We start from the raw sequence: 15,456 nt of genomic DNA on the forward strand, positions 1-15,456 counted from the left end.
AAATTAATTGTAATACTTTTGATGAAAGTTTTCCCCGCTCGGCTTCACTACCTTTTGAGCATGAAAATTCTTAACAGCATACACAAACACTCCATGACAAGGAAACATGCAGTTTCTTGCTATTCTGGTTTGCATTTAATTACAGTTGATGTGCAAGAATATAATATTATGTCTTCATTGTACACATACTATTATAGTGTGTTCAGGATTGTGAAGGTCGACTAAAAAGTTACAAATGAAACATATTTCTAGAGTATATAGAAACTATTAGCCAATGGTATGTACCTAACTACCACAGAAAATGTTTCTAATTAAAGTAAATGCCTTAGTTGTCAATCTATATCAGACTTAGGTCTGTATGTTTCTAAGAAAATGGAAAAGTAAATAAAACATCCACCTTGTATTATTGTATAATATATACTGCATCTACAAACGTTCTGATTCAAGTACTGTACTTCCATGAAGATAAAAAGTTAACATGGTCAACATCACAATATGAATTAAATAAATTGAAATAACTACTGAGTGTTTATCATTATTACCACAACTAAGAAAATACCTGTATATAATGGTCTGCATGAACTTTCAAATTTGTATAATCGTCCACTGCTTAAGACTAAACAGCAACACATATCCACAAAGATACTTGATCCATAATTGAATGCATGGAAGAAACAAAAATTAAATATTCATGCTTAAGGAAATACAAAGTTGTTTTCCTCGTGTTTTCTAAGTAAATGGGAAAAAGAAGGGTTAGTACTAATTTAGTTAACTAAATATAAGGGTATCTAGTGGAGTTAAATCCATCCAGCTGCATTTTAAAAATGTAATTCGTGATTGATAGAAGAAAGTAAAAGACAAACTATCCCAATTCCAGTGGGCATAAGTTCATCCTACTGCATAAAACACATTAACAATTTAAAGGGAGTAATAATCCTGAAAACATTTCTAAAAATTCAGAACACAATGTCTTTTTAAGAGATACCCTGTCTCAAACAAACAAGAAGGGATGTGAATAGGCAAGTTTTAAGCTGCACAATATTTTCACCCTTTGTTGGCAAATGGAAAACAGTTTGTCTTAATGTAACAAAGTGAGAAAGCAAAATGTATCCATTTTGTGTGCTTGTTCATGGTTTAATGTTTTAAATTTATACCTTTTCTGGAACTGTACAAATAATGTCACTGTATTGCTTGCCACTAACAGTTACATGGAATTTGACGTGATGAAAGTCATATAAATAAAATAACAAATAAATATACTAAATAAGACTCTATTCCTGATCAATTCCCTTCCAACCAATTAAACAAATTACTTAACATTCAAACAGACATCCTTACCAAGTTAAGAATTAAATAAAAGCAGCAGCAAAAAGTGCAAAATACTCTAAGGTATATTGCTATGTTAATCCATTTTACTGTAAAAAGTACAAGTTCAAGTTCCAATAAATCCACACATTCGTGCAGCATTAAAAGAGAGGTACAAAAAATCTAGTAAAAATTAACAGCGTTGCTAGTATTTTTATAGTCACAAACAACTGCAGAAAAAAAAAAAAATAGTGATAATATGAAAGCAAATATACTTGAATCGTTAAAGTACACCAAAAGAATCTTGAAGTGAGTAGTAATGTTTTTGCCAAAAACAATGCAGTAGACCTCTCATCATATCTGTGTTTACAAAAGGCTACTGTGGTGCAGAAACAGTAACAAACGTGTGTTCAAAAACAAAAGCTCAGATTTTCTATAAGAAATGTTGGTTAAGCACTGCCAAATACAAACTGTTGAAAATTTTCTCATTCTGGAAACAACTTATTGCTGTTTCTGTGTATATTAAAAGAGCAATCAGTTCTGGTGTTGATCCCACCTGACCTCCTTAAATTTCAGGTGAAGTGGCTGGGTCCAGCAGTAGTGGAAGGATGTACGAGTCCCATACATTATAAGGTTTGAATACCCGCCCAACAAAAGCCCACGCAAATTTTACATGTTGATCTTTTGAAAGAGTGGTACAAACCACACAAGTTGTTGGCCATGTTAGCGATAGACTCTCAGGCAGAGGTTGCTATTGGTGATGACTTGACAGACATCAAGAATGCAGAGTTGCCGTCACTAATCGGGAGGAACTCTGAAGTCTTCTTGGTCGTGCCTGGCCGGATTGAAATTGCTGAACACAAGATTGTAACTGAACCCAGTGTTAAAATACATATGCGTCAATAACATCTTCTGGAAGCATTGAGGAATGTGAGAAGGTGAAGCAGATGCTTGAACTAGGCTAAATTTGTGAGAGTAAAAGCAAGTGGCAAAGTGGTGCTTGACAGATTGAGGCTGCCTGGGTTGACAGCTAACTCTAAATAAGTATTAATTGGAGATGTCAAAAACATGTTATTTGGGGTACCCTATGAAGAACAGTTTCATTTAAACACACTGGATAAAGGTGGGTGAGGTGCTTGCGCATCCATGTCTGGAAATGCAGAGGCAGGTTCGTGCTTTCCTAGGATTTGCTATGTATTACAAACTATTCAATCCAAACTTCGCATTGACCTGAGGAATGGACAAAAAAACTGCACAATTGTCTGGACCAACGATTGTGAGAGGTTGTGACGGAGAAAGTCCTGCTCCCTCTTGTTTCGGGAGCCTCCCAAATCCGACACCATCAATAATGTAACCAGATGAACTAGAAGATGGGGACAAATTATATGAGGAGCAAGGGGATGGTGTAAAAGTGTCCAGGTGCTTTTATTAAAAACAAAAAACAAACAAAACCAAAACAGTGTCCATAATGCAGTGCTTCAAAAATCCATAAATAAGCCATTAAAAACATGTGCAGAAAGTGGAGGTTAAAATCCAAAATAAATAAATCCTTTTAAACAAGGTTAAAATCCAACAGACTGGAAACAGTCCCTTTATTAAATACCTGGTGCCTGACCCCGCTTATCCCAATGGGCTTCGCAGCAGGGCAGTCGCCCTACCTGCACCTGCAGCTGACCTTCTCCTGGTCCAGTTGCCTTCTATCCTTTGGCTCCATATGTGTACTTTACCGGACCGAGGCTTGAGTTTCCCCAATGGCTAGGGTACTCGCTCTCCCAGGCCTCCTTAACTCCTGCTGCCTTCCACTGTGAATCGTCCACACTGCTGGTCACTCCAGCTCCTCAAAATTGCTCAGCTGGAGCGACCGCCCCCCGCCTGCCGAGTGTCGGCCACACACTCCTTTTTTGGGGCTCTTCTCCTAGCTGCCTGCCTTCACCAGTGAACCTGCTCTTATTCGCTTGCTCACTCACATTGCACCGGTTCTCCACGTCTCCAGGATTCTTTTCCCTTAACCTCCATCCTTCCATTTGATCGTTTTTCTCCTCTCCACACTTGTGATTCACTGGACATCTGAATTCTCTGGCCATCCATTTAGAGCCACAGACCTGTTACACCAGAGGTCCAAGGCCCTGTCCACACGGATGTTTGAAGTGAGCGTTTTTCTGCCATCTGTAGCATCAGGTGAAAGTGGATCAAACGCCAATCATTTTTTTGCTCATTGCAGCGTGTCAGACTCCCCACATGAGCTTTCACCACTTGCGTTCAGTTAGATGCGCATTCAGATGGCATCAAAAAAATGTTGCATGCAGCTTTTTCTTGGTGTCAATCACTACCAAAATCTAGATAAGCGTGAAGAAAACGTCAGTATTCCATTTACATGTCGTTCATTTAACGTTCTGGAGCACCGGATATGTCCCATGATGTGCGTGCGCGCGTGTGTATATATGTATATTACACACATACAAACATTTACACATATTATCATCAAAATAATAGGATAATGTAGAACTCAAAATAGTTTGTAGGTATGTGCTAATGGCGTAAATTTAGCTACTATGCATTATTAATGCCGGTGGGTGAATGCATGCACGAGTACTGTTTGTATATTTGCTTACTTCAAGGGGACAAGTAGCCTCTTTTCGGGGCTAACACTGACTCACATATTGTTGATGTCGCCAACCTGGCCCCGTTACTGTGTCTATGTGTATTAAATTGGTAGCTTCGGTTTGAAGACCCTGACTGTGCCTGTTTTAATTGGAAAAATGTTGGTTTCCCTGAAGCCTATGGATACGGCATCTTCGCTCAGGTGCAAGACCGCGACTAATGAGTCACACAATGAAGCACAAATGAGAGATACACACATATAATCACACATATAATCATTAAAATTCAAAACAAATGCTTACTAGGGCTGTCAAATTATACCAAAATTAGGGTTTGAATACTCATATTAAAAATAAACATTTGAATATACAGGTATTCAAAAGCAGGCTAAAAGTTCTAAGTACCACTACATGTACACATTTGCATTTAGCGCACCTTTGTATTCTTTATTTTTAGTTTTGTTTTTTTTCTTGCGTTAAATTGTATGCAACACTTAAGATTTTCCATGCATGGAAAGCAACATGATCAAAGAGAAAAGTGGAACCAGGACACTTCACATGCCTTAATGCATATTGGAAACCCCATACAAATCCATCGCTCCTGATTACTTAAACAAGATAAACGCACATGTTACATTAGTTCCCCACACTCCCATACCCCACCCTCCATACACATCTATACTAATAAAAGGCAAAGCCCTCACTCACTCACTCACTCACTCACTCACTCACTGACTCATCACTAATTCTCCAACTTCCCGTGTGGGTGGAAGGCTGAAATTTGGCAGGTTGATTCCTTACAGCTTCCTTACAAAAGTTGGACAGGTTTTATATCGAAATTCTACGCGTAATGGTCATAACTGGAAGCAGTTTTTCTCCATTTACTGTAATGGAGATGAGCTTCAACGCCGTGGGGGCGGAGTTTCGTGTGACATCATCACGCCTCCCACGTAATCACGCAGTACATAGAAAACCAGGAAGACCTCAAAAAAGCGCTCAAGAAAACATGCATTATATAATTGAGAAGGCAGCGAAACAATAAGAAGCGAGTTCTGCTACTTCGGAAACAAAGCACGATGTAAACCTACACTTTAAATTAAGTTCATAGACAGGCTGCCGCTGGCGTTTGTAATTTAGTGCCTGCCCATATAAGGCCATCCGTCAGCGGCAATCCAATAGCAAACTGCCACGGGTAAATATTCACGGGTGAAGGACTGTGCTTATGGAGAGGAAGATGAGATGGTCAGGGTGGTGTTTGACACAAACTCAGCGAAACTGCCAGAGAAAGTTTTAAGTGCCAGGACTAAGGTAACATTAAATAAAGCTATGGACATAGCACGAGATGGCACCAGCACAGCTGGGAACCTTCGATGCAAGTACACCGAGTGGCTCACGTGAACTGATGCAGTGCACAGATAAAAAGCAACAGTTCCAAAGAGCGCTGAACAAAAACCGAATTACACAATTGAAAAGGCAGCAAAAATATGAAGCGTCTGATAAGCATATTCATAAATGCAGCTACTGTGGAAACAAAGCACACGGTGGAAAAAGTCAATGTCCCGCTAAAGGAAGACAGCGTAAAAAAAAAACCCGTGCATGCAGTTTGTCACATCACAGATAAAAAGGAAGACGAGCTGTTTATTGATGCAGTAAGGAACTAATCGATGAATGAAACCTCTTATCTTTACAACGATTGACAAACACGGAATGTAACTTGAACACATCGTACAAATACGAGCCTGATTGAAAGAAATAATGATAATCAAATCCTTGATGACAGCAACATTCAATAACACTCACAAAACAATTACTGTATATTGACAATCATGTTACGTTATTTTTAAAATGTTCCCTTTTCTTTTCATAACTTCTACTTCTCCACTGCGATACGGGTATATATATAAATGTATATCTATAGCCCGATCTACAATATATACTTTAGCATAGACAAGCGGTGGCGCATTGTAGAGTCTTAAGCCTCTAACGCCGACATTCGAGGTTCGATTCGAGAGGGGATGTACTGACTATGTACGCGCGCTACCGATTCATTTTACCTTCCCATCTCCTTGGTTTGGGACGTATGAAAAAATATTAGGTTAACGCAGAATCATGTTACGTTATTTTTAAAATTTTCCCTTTCTTAGCACAAGCACAGTTGAGAAGCTTCGATGCATGTACTCCATAACGCGTTAAAAAATAACGCATTTAATCACACTTTCAATTCCAAGCAAACGGGAACTTTTGTCAATGCATGATTTCCTGGTACATCCATTACACTGATGCACACATCACAGCTACAAAAATGTTAGAGTCGGAATAAAGCGCGTTCCTACGACTGATCATTTCGACTACCCGAGAAGCCTTGATAAAAGCATGGTTTTGTGCACACTGAAAAGCAAGCAAAATTAGATGCATTACAGAAAGCGGACTTTGTGGCTCTTACTGGGGATCATTGGACTTCCGTGACCGTTAGTAATTCTAAATACATCTAATTACAAAATGTTCAATGATCACACTGTTTTAGCCTAATGTACAAAATAATTTTGGCTAATGTTACTCAGAGTTTAAAGAGTAAGCTGGTCAAATTACCTTTTATGTTTCTGACTTATTTTTTAAGAAGAAAAACTGCACTTTATGGTGAAATTTTGGTTATTATTATTTAAAGACAATACTATTCTGAAAATGTACTTAAAGTACTTAAACTACCACTTTATTTTTAAGTCTGCCCAATTTTAACCAGGGATGATATTTTTGTTTCTGTTTTGAATTCAAATGCAGTTTAAAAGCTTTTTTTTCAGAAATTAAAACAGCTTCAGTTTACAATATTCATGTCCATGTCTATTATTTGATTCTGTAAGCCCACTAAAACCGTTTTAAATAAAAAAAAACATTTGCGATTTGGGGCAAATTTACGTGTGTATTACATACGATTAATCAAGATTAATTCTTACACAGCCTCTAATTAATTGGATTAATTTTTTAATCGAGTCCCACCCCTAATATATATATATGTAGATATATATATGTAGATTTGTATATATATGTGTATATACAGTATATATGTAGATATGTATATGTTGTATATACAGTATGTATATATGTGTGTGTGTATATATACAGTATGTACAGTGGTGTGAAAAACTATTTGCCCCCTTCCTGATTTCTTATTCTTTTGCATGTTTGTCACACAAAATGTTTCTGATCATCAAACACATTTAACCATTAGTCAAATATAACACAAGTAAACACAAAATGCAGTTTTTAAATGATGGTTTTTATTATTTAGGGAGAAAAAATCCAAACCTACATGGCCCTGTGTGAAAAGTAATTGCCCCTGAACCTAATAACTGGTTGTGCCACCCTTAGCAGCAATAACTGCAATCAAACGTTTCGATAACTTGCAATGAGTCTTTTACAGCGCTCTGGAGGAATTTTGGCCCACTCATCTTTGCAGAATTGTTGTAATTCAGCTTTATTTGAGGGTTTTCTAGCATGAACCGCCTTTTTAAGGTCATGCCATAGCATCTCAATTGGATTCAGGTCAGGACTTTGACTAGGCCACTCCAAAGTCTTCATTTTGTTTTTCTTCAGCCATTCAGAGGTGGATTTGCTGTTGTGTTTTGGGTCATTGTCCTGTTGCAGCACCCAAGATCGCTTCAGCTTGAGTTGACGAACAGATGGCCGGACATTCTCCTTCAGGATTTTTTGGTAGACAGCAGAATTCATGGTTCCATCTATCACAGCAAGCCTTCCAGGTCCTGAAGCAGCAAAACAACCCCAGACCATCACACTACCACCACCATATTTTACTGTTGGTATGATGTTCTTTTTCTGAAATGCTGTGTTCCTTTTACGCCAGATGTAACGGGACATTTGCCTTCTAAAAAGTTCAACTTTTGTCTCATCAGTCCACAAGGTATTTTCCCAAAAGTCTTGGCGATCATTGAGATGTTTCTTAGCAAAATTGAGACGAGCCCTAATGTTCTTTTTGCTTAACAGTGGTTTTCATCTTGGAAATCTGCCATGCAGGCCGTTTTTGCCCAGTCTCTTTCTTATGGTGGAGTTGTGAACACTGACGTTAATTGAGGCAAGTGAGGCCTGCAGTTCTTTAGACGTTGTCCTGGGGTCTTTTGTGATCTCTCAGATGAGTCATCTCTGCGCTCTTGGGGTAATTTTGGTCGGCCGGCCACTCCTGGGAAGGTTCACCACTGTTCCATGTTTTTGCCATTTGTGGATAATGGCTCTCACTGTGGTTCGCTGGAGTCCCAAAGCTTTAGAAATGGCTTTATAACCTTTACCAGACTGATAGATCTCAATTACTTCTGTTCTCATTTGTTCCTGAATTTCTTTGGATCTTGCCATAATGTCTAGCTTTTGAGGTGCTTTTGGTCTACTTCTCTGTGTCAGGCAGCTCCTATTTAAGTGATTTCTTGATTGAAACAGGTGTGGCAGTAATCAGGCCTGGGGGTGGCTACGGAAGTTGAACTCAGGTGTGATACACCACAGTTAGGTGATTTTTTAACAAGGGGGCAATTACTTTTTCACACAGGGCCATGTAGGTTTGGATTTTTTCTCCTAAATAATAAAACCATCATTTAAAAACTGCATTTTGTGTTTACTTGTGTTATATTTGACTAATGGTTAAATGTGTTTGATGATCAGAAACATTTTGTGTGACAAACATGCAAAAGAATAAGAAATCAGGAAGGGGGCAAATAGTTTTTCACACCACTGTATATATATTTATATGTATATATATGTTTATATATGTGTCTGTGTGTGTGTATATGTATATATATATATATATATATATATATATATATATATATATATATATATATATATATATATATATATATATATATATATATATATATATATATATATATATATGCCAGCAACACTCATGACAATTACAAAACAATTACATTGTCAATCATGTTACGTTATTATTAAAATGTTTCCTTTTCTTTTTACTTCTCCGCTGCCAATCGCAGCTATTTTGCTATATATACACATATATATATATATATATATATATAAATAGATAGATATGACAACAACACTCATATCAATGACAAAACAATTACATTAACAATCATCTTACGTTATTTTTAAAATGTTTGCTTTTCTTTTTCATAACTTCTTTAACACACTACTTCTCCACTGCGAAGCGCGGGTATTCTGCTAGTATATATATAAAACCTAGATAGGTAGACAACAGAAGGACATTGTATGTAGTGGTGTCTTCACAAAGCTTAAAAATGCTACTGTTACTGGGAAGTACTGCTGGTTGGCTGCTTTCACCTATAAATGTAACAAGGATAGTAAAGCTGCTATGTGCATAATTTTGCTTGGCCATGGTTGGAAATGATTTGGTTAAACTTATACTACCAACTCAGTATGATCAAATAATCTGTACCAGTTCATGAGAAAAAAACATTTTGACACAGAGTACCTAGGTTTACATTAAGGTAGAATATAGTGCAGCAGGCGTTATTGGTTGCATATGACCAAACCAGTTTTGTTGTGTAAATTCACCTAAAGAAGCAAGATAAATAGACTGCAGCAACACACTGTATCAGTTTATGCTCTCAATCGCTCCTCTCTATCCATAATAAATATTTTAATTACATATTATGGTATTCATGTTTTTTTCCAAATTAATGATTGTACTTTTCATCAGTTAAGTCAATCCACAAAAAGGTCATGTACTATAGCTATACTATATACTACAGCATTGTAGCAATACTACATGATCCCTCATTTTGTTTAAAAAGGCCTATTAAAGAAACCAAAATTAGCCATTTTTATGTGTGTTAAGAGCAAATGGTAAACAAAATATTTAAAAGTTAAAAAAAAAAAAAAAAAGTAGTGGTTTCATCTACTTCGTTTATATAGTAAACACTCAGATGTAGAATCATCTATAATACCTAAGTTACTCCACAACTGTGCAATATAATTACCACTTTTAATATACACTTTTTGAACTATGGGATAGCAAGAATGAAAAAAAAGAAAGGTGGATCGATTGCGGTTTATCTGATCAAATTATATTGTAAAATGTCAGTCTGTTGTTTCATGGAACATATGGATTCTCCTTGACACTAATGTGATAATTTCTAAGATGAAAGAAGACAAATGTACATAAACAACTGCAAATGATTATCCTACGGCCTGCTTTGTAATCACTAGATAAAAGCCTTCAACACAACTGCGAGGATGCAAACTGCTATAATGGCTTGTGGTAGAACAATGTTTCACTATAGTGTTTTTCCTTACTGTCTTATTTTGCATTGTTGCTGCCTTCTAGTCACGCTTAATTTAATATTTGGGGAATGACAAAATAACAGTGATCCTCACTATTAGACCTTCTATCATATGTTAGTTATAAGTTTAACAAATAAACTAAAGAAAATTTTGTTTTTCATTTAAAAAATAGTAATGTTACAAAAATATTAAATGACTGTGGACTTCTGAAATCCAAATGTATTTTTTAAATATGTAATTTAATTAAATTGTAGTGACAGTTGCTCAGAGTGCTGAAGTCTAGGCATGCAAGTGAGGATGACTGCCAAATACCGCAATGGTTAAGTAAACCTTCACAATTAAATTCTTCCTTGACTAGATTCATGAATTTATTAAAAAATGTTCAAAAGACATTAATGTCTTGAAAACAACACCAGATCTTTGGTGGGCTCCTTTATATTTATATATAAAAAAAAAATAGGAGTTAGTACTTTAAATTAAAATACAAAAAGTAATAAAAATGCAATTAAAAGGCAGGAAATATCAACAATCTATCCACAAAGGCACAGGGTCCCTGCTACCCATTCCTAATCGAATGTGCATTTTGTTACAATGAGGTAAATACTTCCAAAATGTTTATTTAAAAAAAAGACATGCAGAATAATACAATAATAATCATAGTAGAAAAGTGAATACAAAGGAGAATTTTAAAAAGCCAGTCAAAAAGTGCTGAATTCTCTGAGAGGGTAAGAAAAGTTCACATAAATTGGGATATTTAAAGTGCTTATTTTCAATTTGGTTTAGTTTGTGGTGAAACAAGAGCCTCCCAAAGATTGGAAAAAAAGAAAAGAAAAAACTATTGCAATCTCACTATGCCAAATTGTGGTATACTGTATTAAGTTTTTATAAATTACACAGAAATGTTGCTTTTAAGATTGTTCACCCTGTACTTAAATCAAGAAGCAAAAAGGCATGTTACTGTGTAATGAAAGTTCAGCCTTATTCAGGAATGTAGGAGGGATGGGTTTTCCATAGAAAAAGCTATTTGTAGTAATAAACTAAGGTGTGTGTGACCAAAGTGTGTCAGATTCAAAAAATATACTTGTAGCAACGATTGTAATTGTTTCCATTTAAAATTTGATACAAGCACGATGTTGAAAAAAAAATTTGAACATGCAAAACCCTAAATAATTAACTGGAAACTCAGCTTAAAAAAAAAAAAAAAAAACACAGCCCTCAAACACCATTTTAAACTAGAACCTTCAGTTGTAAAAGGTCACATTTTTCTTTACTTGAAGCAAACATTAGCTCTGAGCAAGTTGACTTAATACTAAAAATCTGTTATTGTAACATCTTACATGCTTGGTTATTGCCCGTTTCCTTAATATACAGTACTTCCAAGAGGAACAAAACAATTATAGAAAAGGCAGGCAGAAATTTAGTTTAAAACTCTGTGTCAAGTCGTCCATCTAATAAATGTGACCACAATTTACATATCTCATAGAAGCATATACAGTATCTCACTTCTTAACATTGTAATCACTCCTTATTAAACACATTAGAAACCAATACATGTATTGATTTTAATCCAGTTAATTTGACTGCACTTCAAAATTAGATTCATTTGGTGTTTACTGTGTTTCTTGATAACAGTTTTCATAATGATACACACACAATAAGAGTCACACCGAAAGAAAGTAGGAATGCACAAACTGTCATCAGAATCTGCCATGTATGCCACTCCCCTACCCCATAAAATCAGTCGTTAATCAATACAGACTTGAAGAAATTAACATTGACTTGGTCCACTGCAGTGTTTTGGGGGGTGGGAATGGCTATTGGAGGACAAATACTCAAGTCATCAGAAAAAAGTATGGAGAAGGCGTGGAACAGCTCATTATCCAAAGCATACCACATCTGTAAAACACGGTGGAGGCAGAGTGATGGCTTGGGTGTGCATGGCTGCCAGTGCCACTGGGACACTAGTGTTTATTGATGATACGACACAGGACAGAAGCAGCCGAATGAATTCTGAGACATACTGTCTTCTCAAATCCAGCTAAATGCAGTCAAATTGATTGGGTGGCATTTCATGATACAGATGGACAACGACCCAAAACATACAGCCAAAGCAACCCAGAAGTTTAACATACAGTATAAAGCCTAAATGGCCAAGATCTGGCTTTCTTATCTGAACTTATCATGACTTACAAACCAGAGCAGACATTAAGATCTCAAGATACCAGACTGTGTATGATTCCAAGGATTATTAAAACAGTAGGAGACTAAAGCTGCCAAAAAACTACACATACTTCATCTCTGTTGTTAGTCATTAGCACAAAAACCCATAACAACTAATATGATAGTTACAATTTATTACCAGCCCTCACCCATTCTGTTTCTCTTCCCGGTACTCTAATGTGGCACTTCCAAGTTGTTTTGCCTGCCTAAGGAAAAGTCATCTCTGATGCAAGATCACAGGAATTGTCAGGCAGAGGGGTCCCTTCATTGGATTGGTTGGCCCAGCGCTGACTCAGCTGTGGAATGACCAATAGGGGGAGACAGCCTGATGGCTGAGGTCTCCAGGAAACTGAACAAATCCACATCCTATTATATGATATCATCTACTGTTCAATTCTGCTCTGTACTTGTAATATTTATATTGTACTATTGTATTGTATTGAGGATTACTTGTGTTATGTTCTGTATATTGTACTTACCCCCTTTTTTGACACCCACTGCATGCCCAACCTACCTACAAGTGTTTTTTAAATTTTTCTTTAAAAAAAAAGTTGTTTTTCCCTTGTCTTCTTAGGGCTCATTTATACTTCACGCTCTGAAAGCATACGTGCCCACATCATGGCTGCCACGTGTTTCCAGCGTTCATTTGACATGTCCTCTGAGCAGGTCCTCAGAAATTAATGCGATGTGTGCGCGAGTTGCAGTACCAGCAAAAAGTCGGGGGTGGTGTGCAGTGTGCTAAACGTTGAAATGTGATGTCAGAGTCTATGGTTACTGTCTACATGTGACAGAAACCTGCTTTACAGATCCTACGAGATCGATGTGCGCGCTTCGATGTTTGATGTATGGTTCGATGTGGTGAAGCAAAATGCCGACATACAAATGCATTTGTGATACTTTTATATTCAAGCCTCACATATACCCAATCGTAATGATACATTTTAAAAGTATACTGTCTTCTGTGCTGTCTTTTTTTTCTAGGGCTTCCACTGAACCTGACAGCAGTGGCAAACAGCAATAGATCGCCACACAGAACACATGATATTCCAACTCTCTGCACATTTAGAATTCTAACATTTATACTTGATATCACTTTCATGATGAAATGAATTAAAGTATGTATGTTACATTTTACAGATAAATCGTTAATTTCATTTAAATAATGAATACTGTTAATAATTACACACATGGGGGTGACACGGTGGCAGAGCAGTAGCTCTGCTGTCTCGCAGGGAGTCACGTCACTGGTAATCTCCGCCTGGACTTTGCATGTTTTCCGTCTGGGTTTCCACACTGTGCTCCGGCTTCCTTTCAAAGAAAGGCAGATTTGGTGACACTAAAACGACGCTAGTGTATGCGAGTGCTTGTATTCAGCTTGTGATGAGCTGATGCCCATGCAGGGATTGTTTCAGCCTTGTGCCCAATGCTTGCTGGAATGGACACATCCCTAGATTTATAGATTTAATCATTAAACATTCTTTTCAGAGATATTGCAGTAAGGTGTCATCGGAATTGAATGGGTGTTCCAGACAATTCACAGCAAAGCAGAATCAGTTCTCACTGTGATGATATCTCGTACTGCCACTTGGTCGATTCCTCCAGATTTCCATAAAGTACACGCGGAACTATAAACCGTAAAATGCTTGCATAGCAGGAGCGTCCGCTGCAGCATGCGTCACGTGAAGTATAAACTCGGCCTAAGAGAGTCAAGGCTGGGCCTGTTAAAGCCCATTGCAGCACTCCTTGTGTGATTTTGGGCTATACAAAAAAAATTGTATTGTAAATTGTATTGTTTGATAAACTAAAGAAGATTTTTCAGAATTGACCTTTACTGACTGAAGAGCAAACACCATCACTGCCTTGCATGGCTACACCTAATTAAACTGCAGTGCCCACATTCTTAAGTGATGGCGAGTGGTAGTGCCTTGCACTAAGGAGATCATGGGTTCACGGCCCAGGTCCCCGCTGTGTAGAAAGAGTAGTGAGAAAAGCACTATATAAATGTAAGAAATTACTAATAAAGAACCCTAAGTTGCACAGCTTCTGGCTAGTGTAAAAATGTTGGGCAGGTATTTCAAACACACTGGATAGCAAGGCAAGCTCACAAGGTCACTCAAACAGTTTGTGGAGACAAGACAGAAGTCTAATTTCGATATACTGGGTTCAGTGTTGCAGCAATATGACAACTTGCAATATTAACAAGATACTTACAGCTGTGGTCTCTTTTCTGAAATCGTTCAAAGATGCGACGTCTGATTTATAATCCAACATTGCAATGTCTGAAACAACATGTTAATAAACTGTTCAGCATCTATTCCTATCGACATGCTCTACAAAGGAGCAGCATTTCTCAGCCCAAAGCTTATTTTTGTGATCAACTTTTTATTAAGTAAAAACAAAATAACAGGATATAATCATTAAATGGAAAAAACATACGAAAGGAACGCAAAGCTTCTATTTCTATATCTTTAAGAGGTTCGCAAAGGCACAGGAACAAGAAGAGATTTGTAATAATCACACCTTAATGCAGCTACACTAAATCAAAGAATGACAACTGGACCAAAGAGGTGGAAGCTTCACCAACCTTCTTGTACACGATCATGTTAAACAGGCTTATCAACAGGACTTTTTTCCCTTAATGGTGTGGGACAAATGAGGCCAAGTATATGCGGGAGTGGGCATGTGCTTAGGGGTAAACTTAGTCCACCCAGATTAGGAACACAGGAAGCCAGTGATAACTGCAGCAGCACTGAGTGAAGGGCATGAAGCAAAATGTGTTTGACTGTATTCCACCTGTTTGCAGGGCTCAGTCACACAGCCAATCAGAATGGTGTGTGCTACGTGCAGTCCAGTAACCAAAACGTATTCATAAAGTGTCAATTTAGTTTAAATCCAGTTATTTGCTGCAGATATTAACTTAAAACAGATTGGGTGGTGCACTGCCTTTTCAAAACACAAATCTTTGGGGGTGCACATTGAGAAGAGAAAAAGGGGATGCATGGTATTTACAAACTTACTGTTTTGTGTTAGAAATTAATCTTTAGGTTAATCATTGAGTTTT

The 15,456-nt window shown here is 37.1% G+C and overlaps 1 protein-coding gene across 5 annotated transcripts in view; it reads right to left on the minus strand.

Annotated features, from left to right (window-relative positions):
- kank1a (KN motif and ankyrin repeat domains 1a) overlaps positions 1–15,456 on the minus strand; it is a 202,941-nt gene that overhangs the window by 106,317 nt on the left and 81,168 nt on the right. For 3 of the 5 annotated variants that reach the window (XM_039758590.1, XM_039758587.1, XM_039758589.1), the window contains one exon: positions 14,607–14,674. The exons of the other annotated variants lie outside the window; for them this stretch is intronic. The gene's annotated coding sequence lies outside the window, so the exon portion shown is untranslated. The remainder of the gene's footprint in view (positions 1–14,606; positions 14,675–15,456) is intronic. 5 annotated transcript variants of the gene reach the window in all.

The sequence above is a fragment of the Polypterus senegalus genome, chromosome 7 (assembly GCF_016835505.1).
Source record: "Polypterus senegalus isolate Bchr_013 chromosome 7, ASM1683550v1, whole genome shotgun sequence".
Lineage (NCBI taxonomy): Eukaryota > Metazoa > Chordata > Cladistia > Polypteriformes > Polypteridae > Polypterus > Polypterus senegalus.